We start from the raw sequence: 16,262 nt of genomic DNA, 5'->3' as shown, positions 1-16,262 counted from the left end.
TCAATTTTGTTGGAACAACTTTACTAAAAAAACAAATCTCTTTATATAAAATGGACACACATACTGCCTTTCCACCATACTCCAGGCGAAGACATCGATCCTTTTCTTCATGTCTGGGTGTTAAGATCAAATCCTGCAAATTTTCCAAGAGACACCTCTATTATCCCCCTTTTTTCTTGATCCAGGCCGCGACCCATTGCTCACTCATCTTCGTGATGCTCGTTAGCTTCTTTAAGAAAGTCAAGACGTTGATGGCTCTTGAATAATCTTTTTCGGCTTGAATCCTTAAGCAATGAAGCAAAGACGTGTATTTCCCATCAGATTACCAACCTTCTCTCGTTGCGTTTTCTTGTACCATATTCGGACGATCGTATTGTCTTCCTCTTTATCAAGAAATCCATTTTCCATTACAAGCTTTCTATTTAGTAACTGAACGTGAATCAACACCTCTTTTCTATTATATAAGAGCTATACAATCATAACCAAAAATGAAACAGGTTATTACAAAGCAAAAACAAGCAAGAAAAAAAATAGAGCACCTATTCGGGTGACCACTAGGGTTTGGAGTGGTTCTACCTAGGGTGGGCTCTTAAGGCTCGCTATATGCGGTTTGGTTCTAAAGTAAAGGTACTCGAACTGACAGATTCTTTTATCCTCACCCATTATAGGCTCATATGGATCGAGTTTAGTTTAGGGGAATACATTTCCCTATGGCTGCACGGAGATGAAAATCTCACGAAGACATAGGTACGGATGTATCTCGAAAGCGATCCACTATCTTATGCGTAGGTGAAAACCTCACGAAGGAATAGTTTTTCATTCCCACTTAAAAGGGTAAAATTGACCAATCATGTGATACAAATGTGCAGAAATATATCAAGAGCTCAAACCAATAAAGCATACCAAAATGATGAAGATCGTAACAAAAACGGATGAAATACAACGAGAGGATCGTAAATTTAAACCAAATTTTCAACTTTCGATAAAAAGACAAAAAGTAATCAACTCGTGGCTTGACTCATTTATTTTGCGTCCCCAGTGGAGTCGCCAAACTGTCGAAACCATTTTTTTTGTAAAAGACAAAGAGTCGACTTTTATTTTAAGAATGAAAACGAAAAAAACAGGAGTCACCACCAATCCTTTTTGATGAGGTGTGATCGGGTCACCTCGAAAAGTGGTTGTTTTCAATAAACGGTTTGATTTATTAAAACAACGATTTTGGCCTACGAAATTCAAAAAGATGCATTCGAGAGTCGGTTACGCACGAGGAAGGATTAGCACCCTCGATACGTCCAAAATTGGTACCTAGTTGATTAATTAATGCCTTAGTGTCGAAAATTGAGAACTTTGAAGAAATTTAAAATACGATCATTTGTTAAAAAGTTATTTAACTGAAACTTTTTCGAGAAAAGAGCATATTTCACGTTAATCGAGAAAAAGAATTACGTCTCGTAAGTTAGAACGCAATGTCTTAAATTTTTGAAACGAGAATAAACCCCCAAAATTTTATTTATTTTGAAAAAAATTTGACTATCTCGGTTTTAGAAAGAAATCATATTCCGTAAGTTAGAACACAATCTTTTCTTAATTCCCGAGAATATTAAAATTTTTTAAAACGTTTATTTGGTTCGAATTTATCGAGAAAATTGAAACCTCGTAAGTTAGGAAACGACTTTTCGAATTTCAAAATACGAAATATTGCTTATTTAAAACAATATTTTTAATGTATCGGGTAAAATGTAACACGAATTTGTAGTAAAAAATGTAAAAATAGTAATGATAAATTACAATACTAATATGCATAATGAATGATAATAAACGCGATAATATAAATGAGTAAGCTAAAAATTTTAAGTTAAAAAACCTAATAGTAAACAAATAAATAAATAAATATTATGTAAAACAATTTAAAAAACAATAATATTGATAATAACGATAAGAATATTAATAATAATACTACAAATAATAAATAATTTGAAGTTTGTAATTGTATAAAAGGATATAAATAAATAAACAATAAAATGATAAAAAGTAATGATAAAATATAGTGTATTTAAAGAATAATAATAATTAAATAAATACAAAAAAGAAATATAATAATAGTAATAATATTAAATTAATTAATAATAAAATTGTAATAGGCCCATTTCATTGGGACCCATACCAAAATCAAAATAATAAAATAATAAAAACAAAATAAAACTCAATAATCAGAAATTCAATGTCCATGTTACAAACCCAATTACCTAGCCCACTTACAAGCAAATTAACCCAAATAAGCTTAACCCAATTGAAACCCTACCCAATTATCCTAAGACAGGCCCAAATGGCCCAAGACATTTTTGAGCAGAAACCCTAAGGCCTTGTTTGGTTCACATGAATGGCTTTGCCATTCCTTCCTTATTCAACACAATGATCTTATTCAAGGGTTTGGTTGGCTGTAAAGCCTATTCAATGGAATAGCTATTACAGCCTTATTCCTCAAAATCAATGAATAGCAATTCAACGCCATCACTAATGAATGGCTATTCAACGCTTCCAGTAATACAAAAAATTATTTTTCTTTCCTTTTCTACCCATCTCACATCTTTTCAAATTCCCTACTCCTATCTGAGAGTTTTTCAACAAATCTATCGTGCGGTATGAAATTTCTCTGTTTTATTTAAACTTTTTCTTCTTACTTTCTATTTACCCTCACCATTCTCCCAATATACCTGTATAGAACGTTTGGAGTGAGCAAGAAGAGGGGTTTGAAAGACCAGCAGCAGCAACCATGGTGAAGAAGATTAGCGTCACAAATAAAGCCTTGATTCCAGGTTTAATGAAACCCTCAAGAATGTCCAAGGGTACTTCTTTTTAATTGTTCCAATTTCCCATTACTTTTCTTCCTCTATTTTCTTTCTGGTTTCTCAATGTTGATTTTTGATTGTTCTTTTTCATTGGATTTAGAGAAATACCTTTTGATCTTTCGAATTTCAGTTTTGATTCTGAATTCCTGTGGAAGAATTTTTCCTCTTTTGGGAGAAATTTTGATTTCGCAAAAATTTTCAATTAGGTTTATTGGGTTTAATTTGTTGTGGTTTGCACTTAGATTGAAAGCGCCTTTTGGAAATTAAAGCGAGATCTCACAAGTTCTACTTAATGGCATGACCTAGTTTTTTTTCTTTTGGAAGATGATCCTTTCATCTTTGTGCTTAGATCATAGTATTTATCTATTTTTCCCTAAAAAGTCTGATATTTTGGTTTATGTTGTAATTTGATCATGGCATTGTTGTTGAGGAATCATAGGCATCACAGGGGTTCAAAAAGGGTTGCTCATTGTCTTTTAGCATGGAGGGAGAGGCCATGGATTTGGCATATTAAATAGTTGTTTCTTCATATTAAGAAGTTAGAGAGGTAGGAGATGGTTAAAGTGGTAAAGGCAAGGAGAAATTTTGTGCTCATAAGGAAGAATTCGGTAAGTATTCCTTGAAATTTACACACACTTACTCATTTAGTTAATTGTCAAGTCGAATTAAACTAGTTGGTGACTTCAATTAAGTTGTCTGAATTTTATTATTAAACCATCAATTAGTCTGCTGTTAATTTTTGGTTAGAGCAAATAAATCATGTTGGAAATTTGAAGAAATGGTTGTAAATAAAAAAATGACTGTTGTTGGTTATGGTGTGAGTTTAAGTTATTTCTTGAATGATTTATTGTACTCTAATGCTGGTATGTGTGATGAAAATTGAAGGAAAAGTCTTGATGATTGTTAGTTGTTGAGTGAACTGTCGAGGAATGCAAACTCCATGCATGCTTGTCGAATATGACTTTTGTAATGAAATTAAGGTAACTCTTCTTTGGAATTGATTAAATATTAATGTCCTAAGCTGAAATTAGAAGATGTCATAGTTATAATTAAGATTTCCTACTGCTTGGTCTTGATTAAAATGTAAGTATTTATGCTGCTCGAAAATAGTGTAAAAATTACTGCTATCCAATTTTGTGCCCTTATTTTGCTGTCCAAAATTTGAACAAATTAATGGTTCTATTTTCATGTTGATTGAGGGTCAAAAGACAGTCCCATTTGTTGCATTATGCTATTCAGTTTTGGGACCAAATAATTCATATTCTTGGATTAAAATCATGGATTGTTCTTGTGATGAACTAATAAATTTTAATACTATTGAGTGTGTTCTTGCAGGATACAAATGCCACCGCATGCTATCGTCTTGTCTTTGTCCAAAATAGGACAAATTGAATGTGCTTGTGAGTGAGTTTTCAAAGGAAACTTTGCAAATTCTCATGTTTAAATTCTCAAGTTTGCATGCAGTAAGCTATGGTTGTAGGGTTTATAAATCGAGTTTAGTAGCTAAAATATTATTGTAGCACCCCAAACCCGGCCCGAAGTTATGGCGGATCCGCACGCCACATCAAAACGTAAAAAATTTCCATTCTAAGTCCGAAAATCGTACTTGATGTTCAAAAGATTAATTCATTAAGGGTTAAAGTGAAAGGAAGTCATGCACCGGTAGGAAACCGGAAAAGAGGTGGTGAGTCCATCGGATCGCTAAGTACCAAGCTCCTTCGGATCCAATCCTAGACATGCATACCGCCATTGCCACACCTTAACGTCATGGATATTTCTAGGAAACCGATTTGATTAAGTCATTTTTAGGAAAAGTGATTAATTTTGGAAAATACTTTCATTGCGGAAGCTTTGCTTGTTGTCGTGTTATTTTGAAATCAACTGTTGTTTTTGAAAACGCGCCCTAAAGCTATCCAATTTCAACAGTTAAAATAAATATTATCTATCTTAATAAAACATATAAAAACCATCAAAAATAAATAAGCGGCCTTATTACATTTAAAAGCCCAAAACCTCAAACGTAATTAAAAGGATGTCCAGTTCACCAGAAGAAAATCAAACTTTCAGAACGGGTGGCCACTCCGAATTCCCTCACAGCTCCAAGCCCACTATGGTTGGGGATTTCCTGCGTGGATGAAAATAAAAGGGGTGAGTTTGGGGAAACTCAGTGTGTAAGGAAAACCCATTCAAAGCCCAAGTCAGCTCAAGCCTATTGGGCCTAAGCCCATTCAGTAATGATGGTCTGGGCGAGCCCTTTCAGATTACAATAAACCGGGCCTTAGCCCTTATTCAGATAATGATGATGGCCCATAGGCCCATTTCAAAATACATGCAACATCAAGAAACATATGCAAGCCCATTTGGGTAATAGTGGTACTGGGCGAGCCCTTTTCAGATTATAATAAACGGGCCTTAGCCCTTATTCAGATAATGTATGGCCCATAGGCCCATTTCAAAATACATGCAACATCAATAACATATGCAAGCCCATTTGGGAGACTACTCAACCCACCAACCACTACACTCCACCCATACCACCATACACTCCATGTGGGATAGCTCAACCCACCCAAATTTAACACTCCACATTCTGCGCCTTTGCCGCTCAGTTAACATAAATTGAGGCAAAGCCTCTAGTACGTGGACAAGCCACTTTCAAGACTTCCTCCGTCAATATCCCAATCCCATGCATTAGATAATAACAACATGGCATGCGATAAATAACAACAATCAAACGTGCATTTAGGTCAATTTAACCCTAGGGGTATTTGGTAATTTATCTACTAGGGTAAAAGCGTAAATTTTCCACTTTTAAAGGTATTTCAGTAATTTATCTATTTTAGGGTTTTTCATGCATGTTCCTACCTTTCACGTACTAACGTAATTACGTCATCGAGGTTCTTACGAATTGGGCCCGATTGGCCCATCATTCAATTTTGGCCCATTAAGCCCAAAAATATCGAGGGCACGTAAATCATGCACTTTGCGGTCAAATTTTGCAGCTTACCAAAACATTAATCGATTTACCTCACGAGCATTCGCTTTTCTCGCAAATCTACAAAATACGGTTTTCGGCATTTCGACTTTTCGACTTTTGCCGATCTAGACTAAGAAAGAGGGTGTTAGTTACACACTGCTTTGCGACGATATGTTGACGAGATCCACACACGAACCGCCTACAATTGGATTACTAACACGTTAATCTAACTATTCAAATACAAACTACATATTAACCCCTTACAATATTCGGCCAACCACACCTACAGATCATAGTAAGCTTATAAGAAATCAATAAGCAACTCATTAACAAATTTTTGTTAATGTTTACCACATAATCATAATTTCACTGCAAGCTGTCTTCCTGAGCAATAGTCACTAAATCATTTATAACTGGAGCTACGAAACTCCAAATCAAGTGCCGTTAATTTTCCCTGAAAATAGACTCATATATCTTCTATCCATAAAATTTTCAGAATTTTTGGTTTATCCAATCAATACAAGATTTTTCTCAAAGTTTCCCATGTTTCACTGTTTGACTAATCTAACCACTCTTCATTACGAATCAAATTTCTCATTGTACAGAATTCAAAATATGTTCTTGTTTATTTCATTAGAAACTAGACTCAATAAGCTTTAATTACATAATTTATTCAGCTTCTAATTCATCTCCCACAATTTATGGTGATTTTCCAAAGTCACGTTACTGCTGCTGTCCCAAGCAGATTTATTACCAAATCACTCTTTCATACACCTATCTTGCATGCATGTTATTTAAACATGTATATCACCAATCAATCATCACATATCTATGATTTTTACTTAAGCATAATCTCCATTTCATCATTTTAAAGCACAACATGTTAGCCGATTTTTCCTTTAGCATCTAAGGCACATGCATGCTCATTTGTTTGGCTCAACTTCACATATCTTCCATTTTTCATCAAAAGAACATGAAACAACAACCATTTCCTTCATTTTAATTCATGACCAAATGCTCACAACACAACTAAAAATCAAAATATACTTCAAGAGTTAAGGTAGAATCAAGAAGAACTCATGAACCTCAAGATAGAAGCAAGGTACCAAGAACTTACCTTCAATTTTCCTCCTCCTAATGACCAAATACTCAAGAGCTTTCTCCTCTTTTTCTCTTCTCTAACTTTCAGCTATGATGAACAAAGATGGACAAAACTTTGTTCTTTTCACCCTTTTCTTTTAATAAAACTTCATATTTCATCCATTTAATTCTTTAATACAAAATACATGATATTCTTATCATGAAACATTTACCTAACCCATTATTATGAAACATTTACCTAACCCATTATCATGGTACATTTACCTAACCTATTATCATGGAACATTTACCTAACCTATTATCATGGAACACTTACCTAACCTATTATCATGAAACATTTACCTAACCTATTATCAATTTGTATCAATTTGTACCATAAATTATGGATATCAAGTGTTCATTTTGTCTACAACAACATGATGGCTAGCCACTTCATGTAAAATGGGAGGTTTGTCATGCAAATCCTCCTATTTTGCACTCCTATTTATTTGGCCACTTCAATTTAGCCTATAGCATTTTCAAACATTTTCACATAGGTCCTATTTCATAATTTCACCCCCTTTTTCTTATGGAACAAAAATTAACTAAAATTGTCGGGTTCTATCTTAAGCTTAGGCTTTCTAGAGGCCCACTAACATAATTAAACCTATGCCAACATTCACAGGATTCCCGAAAATTGGGGCGTTACAATTATGTTATTCTTACTAAGTTCGGTTGTTAGTAGTGAAGTGAAAATTTGACAATTAAATGCTTAAATGACTGCTAGAAACTACAGCTTGAAAGCTCATTATTCCAGCATGTAAATACTTATTTGAATGTGTTGTAATATATAGAGCAATTGGTCTGCTGCATGTATGAAATAAAAGAAAAACAATAGTTGTTAAATATTAGTTTTTGTTGCTGATCGAAAAGGTTAAATTCGTTGTTAAAGGGGAAGTAAATTGGTGTTAACTAAGTTGTCGGATAGGGCTAATAAAACAGTTTGAATGTGATGCTATTAAGCTGATTTAATGTAAAGTGAACTTTTTTTTCAGAAACAAGCACATTATGATTGATCTTGGCATCGATAATAACAAAATTAACTGGGCTCTCAAGGACAAACAGGAGTTTAGAGACATCATTGGGATTGTATACCGTGAGGCATGGAAAGGCCGTGGTTTGAAAGATTACTCGAAGAAGTACTGCTATTGAGTATTCTTCCAACATGTAGTTGATCAGAATGTAAATTGTATGTAGATATGTGTGTCATTTGCAATGTTTGGTTGCATGAATGTGGAGGATAATCCAATTTGAGATGAAACTTTGAAATATATATTTTATGTGCTCTTTTGATGCTTGTTTACAGTATAGCACCTTAGCTTGGAGTGACTTTCCTTACAGTTGTTTGATAAGGAACAAGTGTTTTAATTTAACTATATAAAAATATAAATGATATGTTTATAAAGATGATAATATGTTGATTTAGCTATGGTTGTAGACGAGTCTTTCAATTAACTCAATTGAAGATTATATAAACTTGATTTTTATTATATAAAAGATAAAAGAAATTTAGTAAAGGAAGAAAAGAGTGCAAGGAAAAAATAAATGGATAATGGAACATTTAGCACATTAAATATGTGTTTAAAGAAATTTAGTAAAGGAAGAAAAAGAGTGCAAGGAAAAAATAAATGGATAATGGAACCTTTAGCACATTAAATGTGTTTAAAAATAATAAAGTAGTTATATATTATTTTTATAATATTATATATTATGATTTTATTAATTCATAATTTAATAATAATATTAAGAATGTTATTAAATTATATATTATTTTATTAAATTGTATTTAATAATACTTATGTTAAAATATGATTAAATTATTTATTATTTATTATTATTTTTATTAAATTATATTAAATAATAATTTTATTAAAATTTAAAATAATAATCATTTATCTAAAAAATTCTACTAAGGGTATTTTAGTCATTTAAGTCTTTTTCCTTATGCTATTACAACATCTATTCCATTCAACCAAACACAAGAATACTATTACAACTCTATTCCATTCCATTCAACCAAACAACTGAATTATTCATTACAGGTTTATTCTATTACAGCTCTATTTCATTACAACTCTATTACATTACAGCTCTATTCCATTCCTCCCAACCAAACGTGCCCTAAGGGTTTCTTTTCCTTGTGCAGCCGCTTGTTAGCCTGGAAGCAGGCCTTTACGTCAACAAACTGCTGCTGCCTCCGTGCCAGATGCGTCTTCACGCCTCATCCCACGCGCGCTATTGCTCCTCTACACGCGCCATGCCATACACACCTGTAAAACAGAATAACAAACAGCAATTGACAGCAAAGGGGAACAGATTATAGCAAGGATTTTTTTTATTTTCTTTTCCTTTTTATTTTTATGGATTCTTTGGCTATAAAAACCGAAGGAAATGATGTAAAGGGGATCTTTTTTCCCAGATATACACACGCATACTGAAATAAAAAGGGTTACCGAAATTAAAAGGTGATTTTCTAATCCAAAGTTCTTGAGGCTTTTTGATTTTCTTTTCGATTTATTCTTTTGGTTTTTTAGTTTTTTCGCATTTAAAACAGAAAAAAGAAACAAAAGAAAGGAAAAACCTTACCGTGCGAATATGCCATGGATTTCTTCTCTTTGTTTTGTTGAAATCGAATCCAAAGAGACTCCAAGGCTGAAAGGTTCCCCCAAGATTGAGAGCACCATTATGCGGAGATGAACCGTCAGTTAGAAGGGGAAAAAGCTAGGGATTTGCTTCAGTTGTTTGAGGGAATTGGCAGATTGCCATTTAATTTCTTTTAGTTAGGAATTAACTAAAATGGTGTCGTGTATAGGGGGGAGATCCACGCGCAAGCCCGATCCACAGGTTGGATCACGCCTTGGTGTTTCGAATGGTAAATTTGTGCGACAAGTCCCTCGTGTTTGCGCAGACTTTTCGTTGATCCTTATTTACATTTTATTTTGTCACAATTTGTCCCTAGAATTTGCATGTCTTTGCAATTAGGTACGCACCTAGGCGCCATGTTTTAGGATCTGGGTAATTTTCAGTTTTGATCCCTGAACGTTCGGGCGTACTATGATTTAGTCATTATTTCAATAGTTTTTTTTATTAATTATTTTTTTAAGTTTGATTTTACTTCAATTAAGTTTTTCTTTCATCTCAATATATATATTTTTTAATATTCATTTCTTTAGAAAATTATTTATATATATATTTTGAATCGCTCTAATCATTTTTTACTTCATTTCAATCTAGTATTTCACTTACATTTGTTTTTTCTTTATTTGTTTAATTATATAGTTATTATTTTAAGATTTCTATATTATCATATTGTTTGAAATTTTTCATAATATTTAATTTAACTACCCTTATGTATATATATTAGTAAAATATAATTTATACTAAAATTAGTTTTATATTATAAACACTACTAATTCTATGTTATTGTATATATATAATTTCTTTTAAATATGTTTATTTGTATTTCCTTTTAAATTTATTATGTATATAATTTATTCTTTAAAAATACATATATTATTATTTCTTTGTTATTTAAGATTCTTTCATGTATATATAGTTTCATCGTATATTGGTTTGTTCTTCTTTCATGTATATTGTTTATTCTTTGTTATTATATTATATTTTCATTATATATTGTTTTATTGATTTTTATTATTGTATGTACATTAACACCTTTAAATATATAGGTTTCGTTTTTAAAATATTCTTGCATGTTATTAGCTCCAAATTTCTTCTTTCACAACGTTTATTTTCATATTCATTTACATATTCTTAGTTTTATTTTATATATGTACATCATTTCAAACTCAATCATGTGTTGTTCATTTTGTAAGTTTTCATATATTTAATAGTTTTCAAATTGTTTCCAAATTGTTTTGTGTGCTGTGTGTCGCTTTAGTTTTCATATTATTTCATGTATTATTGTTTTGTATTGATTATTAGCCTTTTGCACTATTATTTAAATTATATTAATTTGTTCTTTTTGTTTACTTGTATAATATTTCGTATAGTAATCCATGTTTGTAACTTTGATTTTTCTATATTGTTGCATCGTGATTCAAATTTCAATATTTTGGTTGATATTAGTTGTCTCATTTTTATTTCAAGAAAAATTAAAGCGTTTTGAGCTAAGTTCCAATTTTCCTTATTATTCAAAAAATCCTGAAATAAGGCAGTATTCAATATTCGAGAATTCGGGAAATTGTGCCCTACTGTACTAGGTATGATTTTTCGTTGAACTAAATATTCGGGTATCCTTTTATAATTTTAACGTACGAGCGTTTGAAAGTCAAAAATCAATCGTATTTTTAAAGGTATAAAGGATCGTGTCCAATCGTGCTGGATATGATGCTGCATGTCTTTGAAACGAGAGGATTTTGACAACCAATTTGAACCACACATGTGCTTTAATAATAATCATATTTCAAAATTTCTTTTCTAAAACCTTAAACATAAGGACAACGTGTAATCAATCTGGTACCAATCTTTGGGCGTAGTGAGGGTGCTAACCCTTACTCATATGTAACCGGCTCCCGAACTCATTTTTTTCAAATTTACGTGGACCAAAATTGTTTTAAAATGTTTTATTAGGTGATCCAATCACACCTAAACAAAAGATTGGTGGCGACTCCACATTTTCGTTTTAAAAGTCGATTCTCGTTTTTCTCTAAAAAATGGTTTTGAGAAAAATAATAAGTAAATAAACACAAAAATAAAATATAATTATAATAGTAATAATAATAAAAATAATAGCAATAATAATAGTAATAAAATAATAGTAATAGTAATAATAATAATGATAGTAATAATAATAGTAATAATAATAATAATAATGATAGTAATAATAATAGTAATAATAATAATGTTAAATTAACTAAATTAATAATAAAATAGCAATAAATAAAAAAATGACTAAATTGAACTTTTAAATAGAAATTTGGGGCAAATCAGAAATAAATAAAAAGGAAAAGGACCATGTTGCATGCGCGAATGACAAAGGGGGACCAAAAGGGAAATTCTCCCTTCTCCTTCAAAACGCACAGCATAAGGGAAGACCAAATTGAAATCGAAATAAATAATGGGGTAAAAGTTAAAAATAAGAAAAACTTGATTGCAAAATCATAAAAAAGCAAAAGGATCAAAAGGGTAAATAACCCCTTTATGAAAAACGCGTGAATCCTAGGCCAGAACGGGTGGGGTCACGCAGGTTGAGCATGAAACAACGCCGTTTTGGGGTTTAAGGACCCACGCCAAAACTACATCGTTTTAGCCCTTTATTTATGCAAATTTTCCAAAAAAAATCATTTCAGCACCTGTTTTTAAAAACAAACCTTCCTCCCTCCCATTTTCTCTCTGCAGGGCCTGAAGGTCAGGTGCGAATTCCAGTCGTCGGACCGTCGCCGTCCGCCTCTGTTGACCGCCGTGCATGGCGGCCGAAACTCAAAAAAAGGTAATTTTTTTTCTTTTTTATTATTTTTGATATATATATATATATATATAAACTATTTTTTAAAGGAAAATAAAGAAAATATTAGCGTATGTATATATATTCGAAGGAGGAAAATAAAAAAGAAGAAATAAAATAAATAAATAAAAAAGAAAATAAAAACCTTAGCACGTTTTCATTTTCTTCCATTGCTTGCTTTTTTTTTTTCAATTTGTTTGGAGTGTTTGAATCTATTTTTGTATTCGATAATATTACAATGGATTTTGATTGGCTTTTATAGCCATTTACAGACACTATTAAACTTATTTTAATGCTACTGTTGCTTGCAGGTGCAACTTGAGGGCGGTGGAAGTGACAAGGCGGTGGCAGCAGGCGATGCAGAGGCTAAGATGGCGCGCCTAGGGTTCCAGAGACCCTAGAATCAGTTTAGGTTCTGGGTCTCTATTGGGCTATTAGGGTTTGGGCCCGTTTTAGTGGGTCTGTAATTGGGTTATAATGTTTTGGGCTGTTTGGGTTTTAGCTTAGGTGTGGACTTAAGGTTTGGGTATGGGGTTTAGTAATTTGGGTATGAGGTTTGGGTTGTAATGGACTGTGGACCTTTAGTTTTGATTTTGTTTTAATTTATGGGCACCGGGCTAAATTGGGCTTGTACAACTGCTATTATCATAGAACTCCAATTGATATTAGAATTGTTAATTTTTCATTCATAACCTTGCCGTAATCTTATAAACATTTATTAAAATAAATATTAATTAAAAACTTAAATTACGTAAATATTTATTAAAATTTGATAATTTTAAGCACTTTTAAAATTGTTAAATAACTATATTTACAAATATAAAATTAATTCATGCTTTAAAACTAATTTAAAATATTTTTATGTATTAATTTAAAATTATTTTAATTATTAATTTCTTTTTATTTTTAATTTATATTGACTATGCATTTATATTATTTTAAAAACTATCAAGATTCAAGATGCTATATATATTTATATTGTTATGTTTTAAATTTCTCAATCATAATATTTTTGAAAGGTTACAATTTTGTAACAATATTTTTGACAAATATATATAATATATTTTAATTAATATATACAATTAAATTGGTGCTTCGCATGGGACGAAAATACTAGTTATAAAATATATTTTAATTAAAATTAATTATTACATTTGTAAATAATAACAATAATAGAAATTTAAATAATATGATTTCCGATTGCGTCTTAGCTTAATTGATATTGATATTGTTGCTAGTGAAGAGGATGGGATTTAAGGGTGTTAAAGCACGTTTATCTTCCTATTTAAGAGTTAGGAAGTAATTATAAGTAATTTTAGGTATTATATATTGCACTTTGAACAAGTGTGGGGGGCAATTTGATTTTGTTAAATCAAATACCATTTAGGAAAGCTATATAATGATTCGTCCTACAAAATTAAAATATCGGAAGTTGGGTTTGGTTTGAGCTCCGTTGTGTTTTAGTTTTAAGGGTAAATTATATTCAATGTCATTAAATTATTAATAAGTTTACATTTTGATTATTTAATTTTAAAAAGTTACAAAATGACCACTAAATTATTCGAAAGTTTTCATTTAAGTCACTGGACTGTTGAAATCGTTGTTGTACAACCTTCTCCGTTCAATTGTCCGCACCAATTGAGAGCTTTCTTTCTTCTTCTCTTTTACAATAATTCGGTGTTTTTTTCTCATGAAATAGTTTTGAACATCATGAATCTCCGAGTTAAAATCCAAACAACTTTATTCTCCGATCACTAATACCAATTGATGGATCGACTTGGATTTAAGATATGTTATTTTACTTGTCAATAGATATTGATCTATCGTACCAGTTGTCGAATCATAGCTTGAAACTCACTAGCCGGACTTAAAAAAAAAAAAAACCTAACAACTCAATGATTTAAATAAAATTTTTTGAGTAATTAAGTGATGGTTTTGTAATTTTTTAAATACTAATAGTTTAGTTAATTTTGCCTTAGTTTTAATGCCTGAGATCAGTTGGAAATAAAGATTAAACTGCTTGATTATGTTGAATTAAGCTCTTTTAGTTAATAAAGAATGAATTTGGTTCCCATGATAGTAGGATACTCGAATGAGACTCCCTAATGCCCAACCTGAATTCAAATATTTGAGAGTGAAACCCAAAAGGCGAGCATAAATGTCTGGCTTACACCTGATCCATGTTTTGGTTGTCCAGTTATAGCATACTCCAATCATCTCTCTGCAGTTTCCATCTAATTCTCCATTTCAACTTTTTGTCTTCTTCCCTATAATACATTGAATTTGGCAACACTGTAAAGTAAAGTTTCCAAGATGTTAATCTAGAAATTCCATGTATCCGCTTGCAATTTGCTGTATATTTCCAGACTTGAAGTATCACTATTCACTATCATTTACTTTAATAAAATGGTTTCAACACTGTAAGTTCACACTTAATAATATATTATTGCCATGGTAGGCTACCTAAATTTCCTTTGACTGGCACTTAATGGTGGCATATAACACAAGTTTCCTATAGAGAAATTTCAACTTGAAGTATCACTATCATTTACTTTAATAAAATGGTTTCCACACTGTAAGTTCACACTTAGGATCCGTTTTTTTACCAGGAAAACATTTTCCGGAAAATGTTTTCCTGATTTTCCAGTGTTTGTTAGCTTGAAAATAACTTACATTGGTAAAACGTTTTCAGAAACACGGGAAAATGAGAAGGGATTTTAGGGAAAATCTTCCTCCACTCTTATTTTGTTAATACATACTTCATCCGGCTAAATTATGCATTTGAGTGAAAACTGTATAATTTAGCCGGATGAAGTATGTATTAACAAATACACTTAAAACCTAGTTGGCACTTAAAATCTAGTTGGACTGCCACGTAGGACTACCGTTAGGGAGATAATAATAACATAAATGACTAAAACGTAACATTTCAAACATAAGTGACTAAAATGTAACCTGAGGCAAACAAAAGTGACTATTTTTGTAGTTTACCCATAAATAAATCATTGCAATATATGTCAAAACTTTTTTTTTTTGAAAAATGGCGTCGACTTATTTAAAAACAAAAATGGAGTCGTCACCAATCCTTTTTATTTAGGTGTGATCGGATCACTTAAAAATTTGGTCGTTTTAATAAAATATTTTGATTTATTAAAACATATGATTTTGGCCTATGGAAATTGAGAAAACGAGCTAAGAAATCGGTTACGTGCGAGGAAGGGTTAGCACCCCCGTCACGCCCAAAATTGGTACCTAATCGATTAATTAACGTCTTAATGTTGAAAATTGAAAATATTTTAAAATAAATTTTAAAATACGATCCCTTTTTATGAATGTTAATTTTAAAACGTTTAAATTACATTGAAACGAGCATCAAAAGGCTTACTCATCCCGAGATAGTAAGGCGCCACATCCCGTAAGTTAGGATGCGACTTTTAAATCTTCGGGAAAAAGTTTACCTTTAATCTTTATCGAAAATTTGTGTATTTTAAAATCTAAAAGGATATTTGGCTTTTTAGGTTTAACAAGAAAATCGAAACCCAGTAAGTTAGGGTACGATTTCTTGAATTCCCTAAACGTGAAATATTGCTTTTGTTAAAGAATCTCTTTTTCATGAATTTTGGCGAAAATTAATGCAACATTTGAAGTGATATACAATATGTGATACAATATTAGTAAATGAATCTCGATAAATGAGTAAAGCAATAAAATGAAATACATGATGTAAAAATAAACAAACATAACATAAAAAAGATTTAGGAATGGATGAAGTAATGAAACCATATGTAAAAGAGAAACAAATAATGAACAAATAAGTGCATTTTGGTAGTAA

The 16,262-nt window shown here is 31.4% G+C and overlaps 2 long non-coding RNA genes across 2 annotated transcripts; both read right to left on the bottom strand.

Moving 5' to 3' along the window:
* Positions 1–4,733: 4,733 nt before the first annotated feature.
* LOC128284034 (uncharacterized) lies at positions 4,734–6,996 on the bottom strand. The gene is made up of 2 exons (XR_008274333.1): positions 6,944–6,996; positions 4,734–4,974 (listed from the first exon to the last, which is right to left on the bottom strand). It is a non-coding gene; the product is annotated as an uncharacterized LOC128284034 (long non-coding RNA).
* A 1,955-nt stretch (positions 6,997–8,951) lies between these two features.
* Positions 8,952–9,709, bottom strand: LOC128284035 (uncharacterized). Its single transcript, XR_008274334.1, has 2 exons — positions 9,553–9,709; positions 8,952–9,236 (listed from the first exon to the last, which is right to left on the bottom strand). It is a non-coding gene; the product is annotated as an uncharacterized LOC128284035 (long non-coding RNA).
* Positions 9,710–16,262: the final 6,553 nt, after the last annotated feature.

The sequence above is a fragment of the Gossypium arboreum genome, chromosome 11, assembly GCF_025698485.1.
Source record: "Gossypium arboreum isolate Shixiya-1 chromosome 11, ASM2569848v2, whole genome shotgun sequence".
NCBI lineage: Eukaryota > Viridiplantae > Streptophyta > Magnoliopsida > Malvales > Malvaceae > Gossypium > Gossypium arboreum.
The sequence above is the reverse complement of the archived record's forward strand: the minus strand, read 5'-3'. Positions and strand labels throughout refer to the sequence as shown.